At 33.9% G+C, this 17,526-nt stretch overlaps 1 long non-coding RNA gene across 4 annotated transcripts in view; it reads left to right on the top strand.

The window, feature by feature from the left end:
* Positions 1-16,926, top strand: part of LOC141554356 (uncharacterized) — a 44,028-nt gene extending 27,102 nt beyond the window's left edge. For 2 of the 4 annotated variants that reach the window (XR_012485847.1, XR_012485846.1), the window contains 3 exons: positions 1,834-1,925; positions 3,080-3,337; positions 16,569-16,926. This is a non-coding gene — a long non-coding RNA (uncharacterized LOC141554356). Of the gene's footprint in view, positions 1-1,465; positions 1,603-1,833; positions 1,926-2,581; positions 2,681-3,079; positions 3,338-16,568 lie in introns of those variants that run through there. The other 2 variants (XR_012485848.1, XR_012485850.1) reach the window with 2 other exon arrangements.
* The last annotated feature ends 600 nt before the right edge of the window (positions 16,927-17,526 follow it).

Here is a 17,526-nt window from a genome sequence, read left to right as displayed (position 1 = left end):
ATGAATTTGAAAAACTCAGGTACCATGGGAAGCATAATATCAACAGATGCATAGCAAAGAAAGTTGAACCAAAAGAACAACCTGCACAATGCTTACATAACATATAAACAAAAACATTTAAAAATTCAAATTAATTTCACTAAATAATTTTAGACTTATCCCTCTTTTTGGGAAAGAGGTGAGTGGGTTGGAGGGTAAGAAGACAGAAGGTAGAATTCTTTATGAACTGTCAGATGGGGTCATTTCCTTAATTGGTTTTGCTTAACTGTTTTCTTTGTTGTAGGTATATGCAACAAAGGGGCTCTTTGATCCCCTAGAAAAGTGCTTATTAAAGTAGTACATTAAGAACACTTTAATATAAAACATTCCTTTAAAAGTCACTCCTAGTAGTGTGTTAGAATTGAGAACACAAGACAAAGATTTTTAAAATATCTGTGCAGGAAATGAAAATGGGGATGTTAATTAAGACAAACGCAAGCTTGGCTAGGTTTTCTACAAATAGTATGATAACTAAAGCTAATAAAAATGAAGTTTGTGATAAATACTAAGAAAGGGAAAAAAGGGGATTTTTAAAAACTATGTTGTGAGAAAGATGAAGGCAAAGGGACAACATCATTCACTAAAGAGAGATGAAATAATAACATTTTGGAAAAAGCAAAACTATTTTGCTTCTATTTTCTCTACCAAGGATAATGTTCTTTTGAATAGAAAAGATAAAATGTAAATAATAGGGAACCCAAAACACAGGTTAATAAAAATATGATAGCTACTAACAACTCTGAGTTCAAGTCCCTAGATCAAAATAAATGATGCCCTAGAGGATTAAAAGAAATTGTGTCTAAGAGTTTTGGATTCCTAGCCATGATCCTTCAGGAGTTTTGACATGACTAACAGAAGAGGTACAATGGGAGTGGAATTAGGCAAATATCCTAATTTTCAAAAGGGGAAGAAGATAAATTAAATTTATATGTTTTAAATTTTTAGGCTGGTGAACTAAAAGTTAATTCCTAATAAAATTCAAGAGTATTCTATAAGCTTATATTATTTAGTATTTTACAGGCATATTCATTAAATTATTTTATAATTAAAAATCTTTTCCTGTTTTGAAATCAACAGCATATACAAAAATCATCTCTTTATCATTCTCTACATACTAATAAATAATCTATGTATTATTGGGATTAAAAGCCATAAAAGAATTTGCTCTATAAATCTATCTAATCCTTAAATTATTATGAGTTTGTATAATTTATATATTTTTGTAGATCATCTCTCAAAATTCCTTTAAATTCTCTAATTGGTTTACATATAGTTGTAGGTAGTATTTCCCCGATGATATTCTTAATTGCTTTTGTTATGTTTATCTCTTTTTTCAAATGTAGCATTCCTTATTTACATTTTCCCTTTTTTCCCTATTGGTTTGTCATTTTTATTAGCTTGTTTTAGTACAATCTCTTTATTTCATTTGTAATATTCTGGAATTATGAAGACCTACCTCAGTAAGAGAGTCAGAAGCAGCTGTTATTGACAGTAGCATCATCATATTTGAAACAGCTGACAATTAGAAGACTGAATTGACTGAACTGCATTTGACAATGAGAGGTATGCATATGTCCAAGAATAATGGAGGGAATAACCATCTAGAGAGCTGTTTGAGAAGACATGCAAAGGAGCCCTCTGAGTTATTTCCCAAAAGAAAGCCTTTTGCTTTTCCTCACTGGTGTTGGAATCTGTGGAATGAATTGTTTTCTATTAGATTATGGGAAGGTCAATGCAATTTCTTATGGTATGTTATTGCATGCTTTTACACTTTGATTTCTGTTTTTCTGGCAGGCTTACATAAACCATTTGCATTGTATGGGGACTCAAGTGGAGAATTTTGCTTCCCCCATACTGTATTCTAGCATAGTACAAGGATCCAAAAGGTATGTTCTGGAGCCTGGATCCAGCTCCTTGTTAACTTTTCAGTATGACCATTTATTTACACCTCTTAAATTGACAGCTGATTAAACTCTGGGCATCAGTTACTATTTTATTGATTTTTCTAGACTTGATTTAATGGAAAAAATAATAATAATGGAAATTAAACTTAAATGTTCTGTATATCCTTTTGTCAAGATAGTGGTTAAACATTTACCAGCACAATTAAAAAATGACATTACAATTGTAACACATATTTTAACATATACTCTAGTTTTATATTTAAAATTGTTCATTCAGTCAGTTTAGAATTAATGGAATTATATGTAACCCTGTGTTGGTCATGTGATCTATTGGAATATAAAGGTTTTTGGTTTTGTTTTTTTTCCAATCTAAAAAGAAATTGAATGATTGTGAGATTTGAATGAGAGGAAAGGGAACAAGAACTCTGAAGTGCTTAATGAGTGACTATTGATGAGAATGGGGATGGGGGGAATATAGTCAGTAGCTGTGACCTTATGTTCTACATACAGAAAAGCAGAAGGGCCAATCTTTGTCCAAGTTAGAGGGGAAAAAAATTCTTTAACCTGGGAGGGGCTCACAGCTTTTATAACTTACTGTCTTTTATAAATAATTGATATTATTAATCTTCCCAAAATAGCTGGGGAGGACAACATAAAATGGTAGAAGGAGATCATTGTCTTTGGATATTAAAGTGGAAAAATGATCCTATTTTGAGGCCTGCAGTGATACCTGGCAGGTACACAAGATTAATCATTTTAGAGCTGGGTCTAACTTCTGTGCTTGGAATTCTTTTCCTTCTCATCTGCCTCTTATAGCTTCTTTCAAGTCTCATCTAAAATTTTCCTTTTTATAAGACCTTTCTTGAGGCCCCCTGAATACTTGTGTTTTGTCTCTATTGATTATCTTCAATTTATCTTTTATATATCTTATTTGTATATAATTGTCTAAATGTTTACTCTTTTTTAGACTGAAAGCACTTTGAGATGGGGATTCTTTAAACAATTGCCTCTATTTGTATCCCTAAATTTAGCGTAGTATTTCCCAAGCACATAATAGGAGATTAATAAATGCTTGTTGCCTGTTGACTAAACTAAAGGAAACTCTGTACTCATCTAATCCACTCTTCTTTTTACAGATGGGAAAACCAAGATCCAGAGATGTTGAATGCTTAGTAAAAGTCACACAGAAGTATGCAGAGAACTAGGCTTGGAATTCACATATGCTAGACTTAAGTTCTAGTTTTGTTTTGTTATTTTTCTCCTGCATGAGACTTCTTCCTCTACTTCTTGTTGGACTCTCTTAGATGGATTTTTGTCAATACATCGTTTAAGATCTTGCTTAACTTTGACATGTATTTTTAAGTGTTTTGAAAGGAAGAGATCATGTTTGCAAGGTAAGTGATTTGAGGACACAAAGCCATTTAAAAATTTGTATTTTGAGGGGTTCTGTCTTATGACTTCTTTGTTGCATTAATGTTTGAGGTTATTTTTCTGTAATTTCTTTTTTCTAACACTTAAAGAAATTTTTGTCTTGTGATTTTGTAGTCTAAAATTTTATACCTTGGTGAATCATAATATTCTCTTCATTTTGAATGTTGCATGATTTTTCCTTAATATGAAAACTTTTTATCATTGTCTTTAAGTGTAGTATTTTAATTTTTTTCCCTTTTCCAGTGCCTTTAAGTTCCAAATATTTGTACTTCTTGCTTTGTCTTCCAAATCTGTTACCTCACTGTACATATTCATTAGGTACTTTTTTCAGTTGTTATAATCAAGGCTTCCACTTTAATTTTGTTCTACTGACATTCATTTGAGTTTAGGCAATCAGATGTTTGCTTCTTGGGTATCACTATGCAATTTCCATGCTTCTTTAAACTTGTCATATTTTAATATATTTATTACTCAACACAGTTTATCTCCTTATATTTCTTCCATCACAAGCTTCTTTGACTTAGATTTCCTGGATCTTTGAATGTCTTTATTGATCCTGTATTTTAAAAATTTCTTTTCTCTCTTTCCTTCTCACCCATTTGAGCGTTTGAACAGTAGAGAAAGTAGATCCAACAACTCTAAGCTTGGTTTTTGCTATTGTTCCAACTGTTAAGAGTAAGATGCAGTCCAGGTACTGACAGTCATCAAGAGTTTGGACCAGGCTCTACAAAGGAGATGGAAATACTTTCTACTTCCTGCATTCAGAGTGAGGAATTCTTTGGGTCTTAGGGTGGGGTAATGAAGTTTCTTCTCTCTTTTCATTGCTCAGAAGTAGTGATTAATCCCTGGGTTTTTAAATGGAGTGACTTAGTCAACTTCAACAGGTGGAAGCACTGGTGGTGTGTCTGCCTGGAGAAGTAGCTAAAGCTTTGCATAAGTGAAGGTGTTGTAGAAAGCTCAGAGATTCCTTTTGCTCAGACAAGGTAATGATGAGTAATCAGAAGGACTGTCTCCACAATCTGGTAGAATAGTCAGTGAAGGTATTGACTTGTCAAAGGCTACCTTTCCACTTTTAGGGATGGAGCCTGGGACTGCTGGGGACTTCTGATTGGACAGAGGGACCAGGAACCAAGTGCAGAGGTTAGGGAGTCTGAGGAACTATGGTACAATGTAACAGGTGTATACTGAAGGAATCCTTTGGCAGTTTGGGAACCTAAGATCTAAACAAGGAGATGGTCTTGGAGGGTCAGGAAGGGGTTCTGCTTGAGTTGTAGAGGAAGGCCTGGCTTGCAGGTGGTGAAGCTATATGGGTTCCTAAAATGCCAGGGCAGTAAGATAAGCTTGCAACCAGCCTCAAAACTTAAAATCTTCTTACTTCCCAAGTGATTATTTTTGCAAATGTATTTAAATTTTCATCTTGCTTATATTTTTTCCATATTTGAAACAAACGGGGAAGAGAGTGAAATTTCTATTTTATCAATAGGATTAGAGCATATTGCAAGCTTTCCTGTTTTTTTTTACTTTTAACTCCCCTTAAATGAATCTCACAAATGTATTTTTTAAATATTAGAATAATAATAGTACTTATATATATAATACTTTATACATATTACAATCATAGGGAAATAGCTGCTATTATTCCCACTTTACAGATGTCACTAGTTCAGGTGACTTGCATAGGGTCACATAGCTGAGGATGGATTTGAAGCTAGATTATCCTTACTTTATTACACCATTCAGTTGCCTTACTAATTCCTAATTAGAATCATTAAAAACCATCTTTTTAATCCCCATAATACCTTGAATCAGTACATGGTATCGAGAGTCCTGGAACTTTTCTGTGCAAATCTCAAAATTACTTTTGAATGTCCTAATAAACATTACCTGTTAAATAATACTAGTTTTTCTATCAAACAATTTTGTGAGTTTCATTCTTCTTATAGATCCTTTTTTAAAAAAAGCTATTTTATGACTTTGAAGTCCCAAGGTTACATCAGTGCCTGAACCTTATCTTTTAATGCTAACATGTGGCTCTATTTATTTCTCTTCACAAGGTTGCTGCCCTGAGGGAGGACTTAAATCCAAATGCTTTCTTCCTGATGCCAATTTCCTTATTATTTTTCAGTTTTAGGAGAAATGCTTATGGAGAAGAGGCAGAGAAAGGGAAAGAATGAACCAACAGTTCTGATGGGATTTTTTAAAACTCTGAATAGATATACTTTAATAATGATTTTTTCCCCTATGTTAGCCAGGTAATCAGGTGAATAGCCAGATCTTCTGATTCCATGGTCATCATGTTCTTTCTACTGTAGATTGTTACCATCCATATTAGAACCCTTAGATCCCTTTATCCTGTTCCGAAAAGCTTCCTCTTCTTTTTTCCTAATTCAAAAGCAATAGTTTCATAATCAAGCTTGAGGCACCTATTTTCCTTTTTTTTAATTCCTTGTCAAATCCTCATTAACCTGAGAGTAAGACTACCTCCAAAATGTATGTAGCAAATTTATTTTTTGATATATTTGTAATACAAATTTGTCATTTAAACTATTAAATAATATAAACGTTTCCTATTAGCAATTAGAATCACATTTGAAGTAGTCTTACACTGTAGTACTTAATAGTTTCTAAGCTGGGCAGCTGGCTGAGTTGAAACCAGACCTTAGATATTTATTTAGTAGCTGTGTGACCCTGGATAAATCACTTTACCTCAGTTTCCTCATCTGTAAAATGAACTGGAGAAGAAAATGACAAACTGCTCCAGTATCTTTCAAGAGAATCCCAAATGGAGTCACAAAGAGTCAGACACAACTAAATAACAATAAATTTCTATAGATCAGTTTTCTGGGTATTATCTCCATTTTGCAGATTAAGAAACAAATTATAGGATCATGGATTTAGAGTAGAAAGGGACACCCAGAAACATACAACTAATAAATTGCTGAGCCAGTGGACTCTCAAATCCAGGTTTGATGACCTAACTTGAACATTTAGCTTTTGCATAATTTCTACAGGCAGATTTCTGGACTTTAAAGGAAAGAGTGGAAAAGCTGGGGATAACATTAGCAATGATAGGGATCCCAGAAAGAATACAGAAACTCTTATCTTCCTTTTTGCTTGTCATGTCAGCTTTGTGATCTGCTGGCCTTTGCCCTATTGTCTTGGGAGAAAGGGGCCTGGGATCATAGATTTTAGAGCTGGAAAGGATGCTGGAGGTCATTTATTCCCACCCTTTCATTATTTTTAGATGAAGCAAATAAGGCCCAAAGAGACTAGATAGAAGTATGCTCTACCCAGAGTCCCTCAGTTGGGGAATATTATGCTGCTAAAGTAAGCAATGAATCACCCGAGGTCTTTCCTGTGAATTCTTGACTGATGAATGAGAAACTGAGCTCTGGTTCTTGTTTTACCTTGGAGAAAAAATTGTAAACTGGGAAATCACCTAAACCATATTTATCTTTCTCCTCAAGACAGAAAGGTTCATTTTATAATGGTCTAAATTATCTCGATAGTTTACCTGCTCGTTCTTCTGGTGCCTTTTAAGTACAGTTCCATAAATCTAGTGCCTAGTCCTATTTGTCCTTCGTTTCTCTTTTGGTTTTAAATCCATGTCTGTCTTTTTCTGGGAGCTCCTCTTTTAGTAGAAATGACTTGCATAACAATCAAGTTTTTCACAAGTGTGTCTAGTTAAGGCTTTGACCCTGGGAAGGTAACCATCAAATATTTGCTTATGAGCATTTCATTACTGAAATATCACTGATAATAGGAAGTATCTAAATGATTCAACATAGGTGGCCACTAAATATTTGTTAAAGGAATGAATTCTTGGGGAATAATAACAATTAAAAAGAAAACCAACACAGATCATTCAGACCAAAGTTTATGGAGTTTTTCTCCCAATCTTCAAACTGTTGACAAGCCAGAAAGAAGCTTAAAAACAAAAATAAATAAAATAAAATGGGGATAAGTGGGGTTGGTGGCAGATTTGGGGAACTTGAGAAACAGCCTATTCTTTCCCCTAGATAATGAAGTCAAAACTCTTTGGCAACCTAACTGATGCCTTGGGGGAGAAAGAAAGGAAAACAAGTAACTGCTGTCTATCTGGGTTCAGCCCAATAGGCAAGGAAGTCTGTTTTAAGCTGACCAGAGAGAGAAGTTGGAAGGATTAAAGAGGTAGTTACTTGCCTCATGGTGCCCTGGGCTAATCACTTAGATCAGCTCTTGTGTTATAGTACTCTCCAGAGAAGTTATTATTTTTGTCTAGCCCTTGGTAAAGAAAGATAGTAGAACTTATCAAAAGGCCAGCAGAGTTAACTATAAGGAATAGGTTTTTCTTTTTTCATTTTGACTCTTGTCAAGAATAAGGCCTCCGGGTATACCTTTAATCAAAAATGCAGCTCTAAAGCCCTTGCTTATAGAAAAAATCTTTTATCAATAAACCTTTCATTCTTAGGACTTTTTAGAAAATTAAATTAGCAACATTTGAGGGGTTTTTTTTTAATTACCATCATCGTTAGATTTTGCATTTTTTAAGCCTATTTATTAAGTTTCTTTTGATCATTGTGCTAGAATTCATGTAATCCATAAATCATTTTTAGGGTTTCTAGACTACTCCTTTCCTGAATAGCCTTACTCTTCCTGTCAGAATGCCAAGGTTATTTCTCTCGGTAAAATCAACTAAATTTAAATAATTTGTAACTTCTAATTCATAGGTAAGGACAGAACATTGGCTGTTGATGTCTCTGGGCCTCTGATACTCCAGTATAAAATGATGGGGTTGTATTTGGTAACTTTTGAGTTTCTGTCTAGTCCCAAATTTATGATCCTATATTCAATTCAATTTAACTAGCATTTGTTGAGTGCCTTCTATGTGCCAATCACTATGTTAGTCACAAAATGAAAACAGTTCTTTCCTTCAAAACTTAAATTCCTGCTGGGAGGAAATTCCAAACATGTACTCGGGTAGATAAACAGAAAAAAAAAAAAAAAAGTTTAAATAATTGAAGGGTTTGAGGGCAACTAGGGACATTAGATCTAAAACCTCTTGTAAGAGATATCATATGGGGGGGGGGCTTTGAATGAAGTTAAGCAATATCTAGAGGTGAGGAAAGAGAATCCATCAAAAGTCAGGGAGCATCCTCTGCTAAGGGACTGACAGGAAGATTATATATGTAGAATGACAAGGAAGTAAGTTTGGCTGGACCATAGAATGGGTGATGAGGAATAATATGAAATAAATCTTTTTTTAAATTATAGCTTTTATATACAATACATATATATGGGTAATTTTTCAACACTGACCCTTGCAAAAACTTCTGTTTCAACTTTTCCCCTCCTTCCCTCCACCTCCTCCCCTAGAGGGCAGGTAATCCCATACATGTTAAATATGTTAAAAGTATATGTTAAATACAATAGATGTTTACATAAAATAAATCTTGAAAAACAAATTAGCACCAGATCATGAAGGATTTTAAATGCCAAACAGAGGACATTGTGTTTTATCCTAGGATCTACTGAAACAAAATATTTTCTCTTTAAGGTAAATGTTGAGATATGCTGAGCATAATTTTTTTTAGGTAAAAGTGCAGAAAAAATGGGAGGTAGCTGTATCTGAAGAGTATCACTGCCACAGGAGGATGGGAAGCCATAAGAGGCAAACAGATATCAGTGGGGAGCAGCCCAGGTAGATGACCTGCCTCTCTTTCCCAACTTACAAGAAATCTAATGGTTCAAGCATGAAACAGAACGAGCACTCTGATCTGAGGTCTCTAAGCCATTTAAGTTTATATAAAGGGTTTAAAGAAAGAGCTAATGTGTCATTAATAAGAGGCTGCCTCATTATTGGTGAGTCAAGGCAGTGGGATAGACTGTACCGGTGACATGAAAGTCTCTGAATTGTCTAATTAGGAATAAGAAATAGAGACAGGCTCTCCAGGAACTTAACTCTAATGGTGCTGGGGCCTTAAATTAAATTAGCTGGGGGCTGGGGCCATACCTGTAAAACAAGTTTTCATTCACTTATAGAAAGCATCAGTAAGTTTTGTGATGACATTCCAATATTTCATTTTTAGCCCTTTCAGAAAGTAGTCCATAATTAAGAGATGACACATGAACATTTTTCCTCCAAAGAAAAAAAGAAAAAAAATGCTGATAATTTCAGAAAGTATTTTGAATCATTTAGTTTAACTAAAAAGAAAAAAAAACTTTGTAAAAGGATTTAATATACCATTTTACAGAAGATGCATAAATTTGATTGTTATGAATCCATGAGGGTATTAATAATGAAATCCTTAAGGATGCCACATTGGAGCTTTAATATCTCCTTGGGCTTTACTTGGACATAGTGTGAAATATAGAGAAGATATGGCATATTTAATGACTTTTTTATCCCTTTCTTTGCCAGTTATGGAAAGAAGAAAAGAAGCTAGTTAGAATTATAAAATTAGTATCATATACTCTTGTGACTTTTTTAGAATACTTTTAGCTTTTTTTCTAGAATTTGAAAGGTAGAAGGGACCCCAGAAATTATCTGATCCACTCAATTCATGAAAAGAACATCTTTTTATAAAATCTTTCCCAAGTAGGCTTCAAAAATAGGAATATAGAATAGAAATAGCCATTACAAAGAGAATCTGCCTCCAATTCTCTTATTTTACAGATGAAGAAATTGAGGTCAAAGAGACCAGGATCACACAAAAACTGTCTGATATGGTTTTGCTGACTTTCAAGTCCAGAGCTCTATCCCCTGCATTATGCTACCTTTCTTGTATGGCAGATGGATGGACAAATGGAATGAAGGAAGGAAAGGAGAGAGGGAAAACTTATATTCAGTAACACTTGTTTTGTACCAAATGAATTATTCAAAAACTCTGGAGACAGTCTATTTCACTCTTAGGAAGTTCTAATTGTTTGTTCATTTAATTATTTTTTTTTTTTGTTTTTGAACTTAATACCATCAAATAAAATGAGCATTTCTATATATTTAATAAACTCAATAATGAAGATCACACATGAAATAATGAATTTCTACTGTCAAAATACTTTCTAGAGGTAAGGCCTAGCAAGTAGACTATGCCCTGTACTTGACATAACAATAATCCTTTGTACTCTGTGACATCACCCTCTGGCAATGCGTATCGTTTGAACAAGCCCCAAGTGTTCACTGAGGGATCTATCTTGCCTTATTTTCCAAGGCCATCCATCACATGTTCACATGTTCCTTGTCACTGACAGGTACTGCTCTCCTGTTGCCATCACACAATTCCAGTTTTTGGCTATGACCTAAACTTGAGACAATACCTGTTTCCATGGGACCCAAGAGCACTTGTACTGTCCCATGTAATGCTAGCCGTGAGAACTGTCTCAAGATCTAACCTCTTCCATGGGCCAACTCCTTTTGTGTATATGTGTCCCCAGCATCAACAACTTTAAGCTTTCCTCTTAGGAAGATGGGAGAGATGAGGGGTGTTTCACCTACAGATGCTGTTTTTCTCACTCTGTAATTAATTAAATTTTTGTTTGTGCCGCTTCAGCCAACCACAAGTTAGAAACCAGTTCCAATCTGGTTGACTTTATACACAATTTGTTTTTCTTTTCAGATATATAATGAATTTGATGTTAATTTAAAAGTTGTCTTGCTCATCTCTGTTTCCTTTGAAATTTCTTTCTATTAATTTCTGTGTATTTTTAAGTCTTTCAATGATCCTCTTTTTTTCTCCTTTCCCTTTTTTGACAAAACTATTGCTAATCCCTTCTCCTTTTCAGATCCCCAAAAATTGGGGGAAAGGAAAGAAAATCAAAACTCTTTTTGACAAATATATATTGTTAATCAAAATAAATTCATTGACTATATTTAGATATGTATATTTAATTTTGTACTTTTGAAGCCATCATCACTCTATGAAAAGATAGGTATTATGCATCATAATTAATCATTTGGGATCATATTTGCTCATTTGATTAGATTTATTAATTTTTTTTTGTTTTTATAGTGTTACTGTATAAATAGTTTTGGATCTGCTCACTCTAATCTGCATCACTTTATACAAGTCTTCATACTTGTATAAGTAACTGGTCCTTATCTCTTTTGATACAATAATATTGCACTAGATTCACACATCATAATCTGTTTGGCCATTTTCCCACTGATAGCTATTTAGTTTCCAGGTGTTTGCAACAATCTATAGAAGACAGTTCGAATTGTAAGACATTTTTCCTCTGTAAATATAAAATATGTCTTTTGCTTATTCATTCAAACAATTTGACTATTTATGACCCTCTACTGAAATATTTCTGCCCATATTTTTTTTACATTATAAGGCTTTTCTGTGACATCCACATATTCATTTTAACTCAAATTATACATGTATAAAAAATCTTGATGTGAGTGGATCTGCCTCTCGATCTCCCCAGTGATATTTTGCCCTACACCTAAAATCCACCCACGGTATGACTCTGGTACTGCTCCAAATTAAACAAAACTTTGGACTTAACTAAATAAGGTCTGTTTAGACACACAGACACAAAGCCTTTCCCTTTATTTTATGATGGTCTTAAAGTTCTCCTTTTAGGTTTCTTAAACTTCCTCATGCTATATTTTAAACTTTATGACTTGCTATTTATATAACACTGTAGATCTTTGGCTTTTCAGAATACTTTCCCATTTATTATTTCATTTCATCCTCAAAATTATATTATATACATTGTTGATGGAATTGTGAATTGATCCAACCATTCAGGGGAGCAATTTGGAACTCTGCCCAAAGGGCTATAAAACTGTGTATACCTTTTGATCCAGCAATATGTCTAGTAGGTCTGTATCCCAAAGAGATCATAAAAAAGGGAAAAGTACATGTACAAAAATATTTATGGCAACCCTTTTTGAAGTGGCGAAGAACTAGAAATCAGATGGATGCCCATCAGTTGGAGAATGGCTGAATAAGTTATGGTATATGAACGTTATGGAATATTATTGTTCTATGAGAATTATCAGCTGGATGACTTCAGAAAGAACTGGACTTACATGAACTGATGCTAAGTGAAGTGAGACCATTTTACAGTAACAAGAAGATTGTAATGATCAACTGTGATGAACTGTTTTCAACAAAGAGGTGATCAGGGCCAATTCCAATAGACTTGTGAAGGAGAGAGCCATCTGAATCGAGAGAAAGGATTAAGGGGGCTTAATGTGGATCACAACACAGTATTTTCACCTCTTTTTAAGTTGTTTGTCTTTTTCTTTCTAATTTTTCCCCTTGATCTGATTTTTCTTGTACAACACAATAGATGTGGAAAAGTATGTTGAAAAATTAAAAAGCTATTATTATTTTTATAAAGTATATTATAAAGCAAGTAGAATAAATGTCTCAATAAAAGGACTAAAGTATAACCTCATCAAATGACCTGTTGAAGACCTGGCAGCTACGTAATAAGACAACCCAGATTAGAACTTCATGCCTATTTCACTAATTAACATTGTCTTTCTAAATATACAATCACATGATTGGGCTTTTATTTTTGAGTTCCATTTTTTACTCTTGATCATTTATGTTTCCTTATTCTGGATCCAAAGTTAACAAGAAACCCAATAGCACACTTATTACTAGGAAGTTTATTCCTGTTTACCAGAATTCCAGAGAAGAGGAAACAGATGAAATCTCAACTTTTCTCCAAATTGTTTTTAAAACTTAAAAATATCTTCTTCTTCTTCCTTTTTTCACTTCTTGTATAGCAGCAAGGATTATAGAGAGGACTTTTGTTGCCTTTTCAGTAAAAAATGAAAGGAAGGAGACACATCTTTTTTACTTTACTAACTGTGGTGAAACCCAGGACTGTTTTTCAGAGTAGTCTTTTGCCATTCATTTACACAGGCACAGAACTGGAAAAAGTAGATTTTACTGCATGCCCGTGGTATTCTTATAGGTCTCTTAAAAAGTAGGTGTTTTCTTCACTAGTCATTTATGATTTACTAAGTGGTTTTGTAAGTCTTGGAAAAGTATATTGACATGATTTAATTTATTGCACATTTAAGTGGTATGTTCTTTTTAATGGCCTATTGGATTAATGTTCTTCAAGTAAGTACTACTTAACTTTTATTTGACTATAGGGAATTCTCAGATAATTAACTAGAACAGGAGTTTTATAAGGTACAAAGTGGGTGACACTAGATATTTTGGATTGTTGTTAACTTATACATAACTTTTGAATCCTTCTGGAAATGTCAAGTGATAGGCATAGAGATGAATTTTCCATAATTAGGTTATGCAAAAGCACTTAGATTCTTAAGATTAGAATATGGTCTAATTCTAATGGTCATACATCATAAAGTCCTTTTAAAGTTATTACTGTCCTTGTTGTCACTCATTATTATTATTCTCAATCCTTTATCTCTTTATCACTCATCTGACTAGATGAAATAATGTTAAGTTCAAAAATGGTTTGATATAAGCTATCTGATTAAATATTTCTGCTCTAAGAAAATTACTCATTTGAAAATCTCTTTTCCTCTGTGTTGAAAGTTCTGATCTGAAGTAAATCAGTCAGTCAACAAATCTTTATTAAGTATGATATGTAAGGCACTGTGCTAAGCCTTTGGAATAGAAATACAAATAAAAAGAAAATTACTGCCCTTAAGAAAGTTACATTATTTTTAAAAATAATATTCTATTTTTTAAATACATGCAAAGATAGTTTTCAACATTTACTTTTGCAAAACCTTGTGTTCCAAATTTTTCTCCTTTTCTTCCCCTTCCCCAAGGCAGGAAGCAATCTGATATAGGTTAAACATGTACAGTTCTTCTAGACATATTTCCATATTTGTCATGCTGCACAAGAAAAATCAGATCAAAAATAAAAAACAAAAACAAACAAAAAAAAAAAAAAGAAAGGGGAAAAAAGCAAGGAAAAACAAAAAAGGTGAACATACTGTGTTGTGATCCACATTTGGTCCCCACAGTCATCTCTCTGGGTGCAGATGATTCTCTTCTCCACTAGCCCATTGGAAGTGGCATCAATTGTCTCATTGTTGAAGAGAACAGAAAAATTCTGTTCCATCAAAATTGATTGTCATATAGTTTTCTTGTTGCATGTACAATGATCTCCTAGTTCACTTAGCAGCAGTTCATGTAAGTCTTTCCAGGTTTTTCTGAAATCAACCTGCTCATCATTTCTTATAGAATAATAATATCCTATTATATTCATTCATATACTTATGGAGCCATTCCCCAATTGATGGGCATCCACTCAGTTTCCAATTTCTTGTCATTATAAAAAAGGGCTGCCACAAACATTTTTTGTACATGTGGGCCGTCCTTTTCCCTTTTTATGATCTCTTTGGAATATTGACTTAGCTGTGATATTTCTGGATCAAAGGGTATGTACAATTTTATAGTCCTTTGGGCATAGTTCCAAATTGCTCTCCAGAATGGTTGGATCATTTTACAGTTCCATCAACAATGTATTAGTATCCTAGTTTTCCTACATCCCCTCTAACATTTATCACTATCTTTTCCTGTTATCTTAGCCAATAGGAGAGGTGTGAAATGGTACCTTAGAGTTGTCTTAATTCTCATTTTTCTAATTAATAGTGATTTAAAGCATGTTTTCATTAATAAGAATTAATAAGAGGCCAACATTATAATGGGGAAGGGAGGGAAGACAGCACATAAAAGTGAGCTGAAAAGGGGAAGGGAAAGGTACCTAAGGGCATGATGACTGGAAAGTGAAACATGGCTGGTCTGGACCTTCCTCAAAATGGAAGATTCCAGAAGAAATCTCTAATGGAAGAATAGGACTATAGCCATAGAAGGAGAAGCATGGAAGCAAAGTTTGGCAAGAGGAATAGTTGTGATATGTGAAGAGGCTTGAGCCCCAAAAAAAGAGAAGTACCTCCAAACAAGATATAATGTTGTTTGTTTGTTTTTTACTCATGCCTAAATATATTAGAGCCTATGCTGCAGTTTGGGGCACTTAATTAATGTCTGAAGCCTTTTGAAGTCAGAATGATGTCTTCCTGACTCCAGGCCTAGTTTTCTAGTCACTGTGTCACCCTGACTGCCTTTGATTTATTTGTTTTTATTTTTGTCTGAATGTTGTTCTATTTACTCCTAGCCTCTTAACTCCACAGCCCCATAAATTGTCCGTTAGAAATGTTTTATTGATTAATTCTAGGATTATATTGGGTATATGGGGAAGAAGGAGAATAGCTGTTTCATTAATATGATGACTTTCAGACCCTCAAAAATAGTACATTCTCCTGAAATATAGCAGAGCTCAAAATGAGGATGTACCCTCCATGGAAGGAAAGTTAGGGTAAGAAAAAGCTTCAGAAAAAGCAAAACAGATTCTAGATGGAAACATCTGCAAACATGTCTCTCTTTACTTATACTTTTTTCCTAAAGTGCTGAGTGTTTCTTTTAGATAATCTAACACTTTCATTCAAAAAAGGGATTCTGAGGATTCAATTTTAGGTGATTTTTGTTATAATTATGGAGCTTCATGTCTGAGGAAATTCTACTGGATTTGGCCATTGGTGACCTTTGATTGTGTTTTGTTCACTGATGATATTTGAGAAAGCAGTTTTATTAGAATAAAATGGATGGAAGACAAAGGTTGGAGGAGCAAGCATGTAACGAGGAAATAGACAGTACTTTCAAGAAGTTTGATAATGAAAGAGAAGGCAGATGGAATTATAAACAAGTAGATAGTCATTGAAGAGAAAAATCAGGAGCAGACCTTTTCAAGAGAAAGCAAACATGAGCCTCTTAGGCAAAAGGATAAAGGTTTATTAGAAGGATATAGATTAAAATTTTTGAGAAAAGAAAATAGGTGGAGCCAAGGTCCAGAAAAAGCAGATGGAGGTAGGAGCAAAGAAATAGATGGTCAAGCTTATGCAAAGAATAGCTATACTTCCTCTGAGACTGAAGGATGAGAAGAATGTATAGGTACGGACAGAGTTGTAGTGAGGATCACAAGAACTAAGGGAAGTTATCTCTAATATTTTCAATCTGTTGAGAGCATGGGTAATAGATTTGAATTGGGGGATTATGGATATACGACTGCTGTTTTGTATCTTTTTTGTTATTTCCACTTAAGATAACAAAGGTTTTGAAAATGATGTGTCATTGAATATATTTACTGTTATTAATAGAGTTCTTATTTCATCTAACCTTCTTAAATTACCTTTTTCCCTTTGAACAGGAAAAAGAATATGATGATACATGAAACATGAAGTCCTAGTCTTAAAGTTGTGTGGGAAAAGGGTGAAGAACTTACGGATCCTAAAGTAAATCAAAACTATTGGCCTCAGTTTCGGCTTCTCTGGAGTCATGTGATTTTAGATAAGGCCTGGACTACATCCCATTGTCCAATGTGGCCAAAGAAGCTTTATATCACCTTGTCTACTACATTCCACTGACCAACGAGGGGAACAGTAGACTTATGTGACCAATCACAACATATAGAGGGCAGGATTTTGGAGGTTCTTTGTCTGAAATGTATAAAAGTTTGTAAGCATTTTCAAGGCTCTGGCTCTCTCCTACTGTGAATTTGGCTCACAGACCAGGATGGGATCTGCTTCTCGAGATTTTAATAAATAATTCTGCTTTCTATGAGTGATCTCTGAGTAGTCAATTTGGGTAAGTCTTCTTGTCCCAAACAAAATAGTGTTGAAACAAATTAATATACACTGTTTATGGTGCAAAGTTTAGTTGGCTTAGCACACCTTAACAGAAAATATAAGGTCAAGTTGTATTCATCTGAATTGAACATTGTTTGATTTATTAGTAATTCTTTTGTTAAGAATTCTCATAGCCTTAATATGGTTAACATTGACAACTTAAAGAAATATTTTTATTTCCCAAAGACTGAATTCATTGAAATGAAATTAATTCTGAAATCTCTTCAAACTATAAAAAAACATTGTACTTGACCAGCCTTGCTGATTATTTGGGGATTGGGCAGTAGGCTTTCTCAGTGATTCAATACATAGGAAGCTCACTGCCAAACAGTAGGACAAAAATCTGAAGTTAGGAAACTTTGAGAGGGTTTTTGGATAGGCAACTGGAATGCTCTTTGATCTAATTTAAATTATTTATTTAGTCTTTGGTTCCTTCATTCTTGATCTATGAAATGCCAGCTATAATTTTTGTTCCTACAT

This window comes from Sminthopsis crassicaudata, chromosome 1 (genome assembly GCF_048593235.1).
Source record: "Sminthopsis crassicaudata isolate SCR6 chromosome 1, ASM4859323v1, whole genome shotgun sequence".
Lineage (NCBI taxonomy): Eukaryota > Metazoa > Chordata > Mammalia > Dasyuromorphia > Dasyuridae > Sminthopsis > Sminthopsis crassicaudata.
Note: the sequence above shows the minus strand (reverse complement) of the source record. Positions and strands in the feature narration are given on the sequence as shown.